This window comes from Populus nigra, chromosome 16 (assembly GCF_951802175.1).
Source record: "Populus nigra chromosome 16, ddPopNigr1.1, whole genome shotgun sequence".
Taxonomy (NCBI): domain Eukaryota; kingdom Viridiplantae; phylum Streptophyta; class Magnoliopsida; order Malpighiales; family Salicaceae; genus Populus; species Populus nigra.
The window spans coordinates 1,111,106-1,116,371 of NC_084867.1; the positions used below are offsets into that span (position 1 = coordinate 1,111,106).

Genomic DNA, 5,266 nt, shown 5'->3' on the forward strand with positions numbered 1-5,266 from the left:
ATCCACTTGTTGAAAAGATTTGCACCAAAGGTAGAGAGTCACTCGGGCTTGCAAAAGATCCTACATATATAGTCACGACTATATATATACATACAATAAAGAAACTATTTCTATAGGTGCTGTTACAAATACTACTCTAGCATGTAGCATTGGATAAACAAAATTATCACCTCAAGATTCAATTTAAAAACGTATATAAAATAGTATTCTGTTTATAAATTAAGGTTTGGCCAAATTAAGGGTAGAATCATTTTTCAAACAAAGCTTTATAACATTGCAACATTTGACAAGCCACTCAGACATCAGGCCGCACTGCATTTGGAAAAGGTTGATCTTCTTCAATTAATCGACTGTACAAATTACACGTGCTAGAACACAACAGCAATTTCTATCTACAGTACTTGCGCGCAATGGCTATCTACAGGTTTCATCAACACATAGATCTTGTAAATAAGAGAGCTGATCCATTGACCCCGCACAGGACTAGCAGTCTGGAATCCACATGTTCCGCAGACGAGCCTAGACAAATCAAACATCTCAGGCGGAACTTGCACACGAATTTCTTGAACTATACTGCTTGGTGTAACATCATTTTGATTAAGGTTGTCCCCGAGATTCATTTTCACTTCAATGTCAGCTGAAACAAGTTTGGCCACTGGAAGGCTCGAGGGAAACTCCTTATACGGGACAAGTTTCCTCCATTTTTTAGCTGACAATTTCTGGGCTAAAGAATCTAGATTGTTTGGTTGCCCAAAGGATAACTTCTCTGATGTCTTTTCCTCCTTAAGATACAACCGTCTCCCAGATGTCAACCGGAATAAAGAGTTTACTTCCAATTTCCCAGTTATACCACTTTTGTCATGAGGCCAGGCTCCACCATTCATGACCGTGAAGCCAATGTCCGATGTGAAGGAAATACTAGTATTTAATTTTAATGCTCTATTTATAGTTAGATAAACATCACCAATCAGGACGCGAGCAGAAGGCTAACGGAGGGTCAATCCTATTTGTCTCCCAGTACAGTATAATAGACGCCAATTTCCTAGAAGCAACTCCAACCAGTTCTGCACATTGAAATAGAGCAGAAATTTCAATATTGAGTAACCTTTGAGAATAACAAGGCCTCGATCCCGAGCTCGTTGGAGATAGATTGTAAAAGCATAATCAATCAATAAAATGTTTCATGTTCTACCAGAAGGAAGAATCCAAAGAATATTGGCTGCTGAAGAAGTACAACAGCTTAAGAACCAAATAAGTTTCTAGCTTCTTTTTCTTTCTATTGTATCAATGCATTTAGCAGTTAGACCATTTCACATAAAGTGTTCACTTAACAAAACGAGAGAGTAAATGGCAAAGAACAAGTGACCATAAATTAGAAGAAGCCTTTGAAAGTAAAGGTGATGGATGATACAAGTTATAATATCTTTGAGGCAACTACACATAGACCCATATGACTCTTCGGAGAGAGCAAAAGAATTAATGAATCTACAAAAGCTACGAACAAAGCAGATAATTGCTAACCTTTGGCCTTGAATGAGCATTCAGCATCTCCATCAATTCGATAAAATAGGAAAGCCTATTACGCTATCACATCAAAATTCACCAGTCAGTTTACATTGTCAATGTAATGTCATTGCGAGCTATAAACCAACACCAGATATATAATGAGTTTACATGCAAACATTTAGTAGTTCAAATAGAAATAGAAGCACACTAAGATATCTTTCAAGTAACAGGAAATTAATTAGTAACACTAATTGTTCCATCTCATACTTGTGCTTCCCTAGAAAAACAGGGTACTTTCTAGGTTCCCAAAGCCTCTGATAAATGATCAGGATGCATGGTTGCGCTACTCCATGCTCAGAACATGAAACTAATTTCCAGCTAATCACTCAAGGCACAGGCTTGAAATAACAAACGATGAATCCATCTGAGTGACATTAGAGAACTTAGAAATGCTAGCTGTAGACAAACCTGGGGCTGCTTATAAATGTATTCCTCCGTAATTCGAACTGCAGTTGAGCCAAGACCCCATCTGATGATATCCATGGACGGCGCCACCCGCCATCTTGGTCCACACAGAAATAGATGCCTGAGGGCATCCAAACAACTGCAAAGCATAACAAAATAGTCATAATAGATGCTTCATCTCTCTCAAATTAATTCAGATTCCATTCAATATGGTTAACCTCGTGTTGTCTTTACTATTGTCTAATAAGAGATGAACTGATGAATACCTTATTCTTTTTGAAGGTTTGGTTGCCAATAACAAGGATAAAAGGTTCCAACCAGCACCCCAGTTCCGATCAAGTATCTACAAAACGAACTTAAACATCCTAATAATTCATGTGGCTTTTACTTATAAAAAACAATCTTTATACATATTGTGAAAGGTGTAGCTTAAAGTATGGTAATTTGCATTCGGACTACTTGCAGTCCAACATTTCCAGAAGGAGAATTCCTACTGAGGATTTGCAAAAAAAATTCACGCAAGCATGAAGGATCATTCCCCTGCACTCATCCATAAAAGAGAAATTTGGTAACACAGTTAACACTCAATATGCCAGTACAACATCTTAGGATCAGTACCAACACATGATGAGTAGTGCATGATGATAATATAGGATTTTTTTCTTATTGAGCAAATAAAGTGACTGCCAATGTATTCCAGTCTTCAAGAAACTGGCAGAAATTAATGAAGAGAAACTTGATCTTATCCAGAGATGCAATGCAAGTCAACAAAAATTCCACCAGGTTCTGGATTGATTAATCCAAAAGCTTTACAGGAAAAAAAGAAAAAAAAAAAAAAAGAGACTAGCATGTTGGACCTTCATGAGGAATGATTTGAACTTCAAGAAAATTAATGGATCCATGAGTTCCCGCAGCACCATATTTGCCATCATAAATCCTACACATCTTTTCAACATGGATGAAACAGAATTCAGTACATCAGCAGCTCTGCTAGCAGCACTAACTGGATACACTTTTAGGTCTATCTATCTATTCATACCTCATGTCAAATGCAATCATCATCTGCCACCTGTCCATGTTGTCCAGTGTGCTACTATTTGGACCATCGTCGTAAAAGTCAGCAGCATTCCCTAGTATCCCTACCTGAAAAGTTGGAATTTCAGAAGTTTCACACAGTAAGACATCAATGCAAGAAAGAAACCACATGTTACACAGCTTAATCAATGACGTAGTGCTTTATAGCATAAGTTATGGAGCAGAAAACAGTGGATAGTTGTACCCATGTGTGGGAGGTGCACTAATTCAATGGTGCTGATTTATTCATGTCTTGTTTCGTTCCCCAATATTTGTGCTAATAAACCTTTCCTCAACCATAAGTCTAGAACCACCAAACTTTCAAATCAGAATACCAGAAATAAAATTTGACTTCACTAGATCAATGGAAATTGTTGTGCATCAAGTGTTGTCATATCAGACAACACAAATCAACAAGAGTTTTCCTCCAACACCCTTCTCCTTACAGAATTGCTTTCCTTAATCTATAAATATCGAATTTAATTCTAAATTCAGAGAATATAAAATTCAAAAACATCATAAAAAGGGGGAAAGCTTGCATTTACTTTAATATGCCTATCCACTGGGCTTATATGCACATTCTCCAGCCTCAACTCTGTATTCTGTATGTGCAAGTCCATGACCGTGCAAGTAGTTCACCTTAAGTAAGCAAAGCAAACACCTTACACTTTAGTTGTACACAACAAATGGCAACTATTTGTGCACAGATAATACATGAATACAATTAAGCTATACATACTCCAATCAAGAGATCCCTCATCAATATGCGTGTTATTCGCAACTGCCGAGAGACAGCAGGTCCTCCAACCGTGTCATCTCCCACCCTCCTGACAGATTCCTCATCCAATGCCAGAGTGGCTTCCAAGGTAGGAAGCCAATCTGATTGTTGAAGCCAATGTCTCAAAGAAAAACTACCATGATACTGCCATAAAATAAAAAGGAAGACATAAACTTTCAAATCCCTAACCTCACAAATGGAAAAATTGAAATATGAGAAGAACTGCTTCCACACGCAACATGCAGAGAAATGAAGGCTCGTCCAATAAACAGAAAATCTCCAACAGGGGTCTTGTAGAAAGACTAACCTGCCTAGCATAAACAACTAAATGGCTTCACAAAACGAAACAGTTAATGCATACGCAATATAAAAATCTTACACAGAAACAGAACATACCCCATGTACCAGAGTAAACGAACCACGGCCACTAGTAGGTGAAGAAATATAACCATAAACTTGCATCGAATAAGAATGGTACATAAGTTTACGGCGAACCAGCTTCTTCAATACCTAAAAACACTTTAACAACACCAAGGTTACACCAATATTCAAAACCTCAAATACAAAATAAACAAAACTCCAAAACTAATCCCCAAACCTCTATTGCTCGCATTCCTCTACGTTTTGCTTGAGTACTGACAAGTTTCCTAAGCACAACTTTAATGTTATGCAAAGGGCTGCAATTCCACATTATACTCATTACCTCCAATAATCACACGAAATCAAATAAGAAAAGAAAGCTAACCTATTAGAATCCTTTACTATTGCTTCGAAAACCACCTCATCCGCCTAAAACAAACCCCAATTCAGTTATCCATGCCATAATTATCAGTGCTAAGAACAATCACTTTTGGACATTAAACACTATCCTTAAGTGTTAATAACCGAAAATCACAACGAAATTAACAATATTTAACAGATAAAGATAAAAAATAAAAAAAAATTGAAGTAGAGTTTTCTGGCTTACCCGGCCACCAAGGCCAATACTGACACGATCAACTGCTTCTCTCCCAGAACAACTGCTTCTCACACCGATGATACTACCATTACTACGTCGTTAAATCAGTTTCATCGTCGACAAATTATCAGAAAGAGAACAGAATCCGACTCCATATATTGCCGCCGTCGCCGCCGTCAATCGATCAATCCGTTACAAGTCTAAGAATATTTTTTGATTCAGAGAGGAGTTAGTTAGCAGAAGGAAGGAGAGGAAAGTGTGAAGAAACAGAGAAGAGTGTGAGAGATGCGTGAAGGAATCCGGAGCCCCGGGCTTGGCTAGTGTCAACTTCTGTTTTTCCGAGTATCTCTTACATTTCACCTCCTGTTATTTTTTGTGTTTTGCGTACGGTGCACGCTCCTTTCTCCCCCACGTCACTTTTCGTTGTTTCCCACGTTTTTGTTTTGGAGCTAAAAAAATAATTATATTATTATAGATTGTTATGC

General features: G+C 37.8%; 1 pseudogene; it reads right to left on the minus strand.

Moving 5' to 3' along the window:
• Nucleotides 1–240: 240 nt before the first annotated feature.
• Nucleotides 241–4,815, minus strand: LOC133676040 (probable plastid-lipid-associated protein 14, chloroplastic; annotated as a pseudogene).
• Nucleotides 4,816–5,266: the final 451 nt, after the last annotated feature.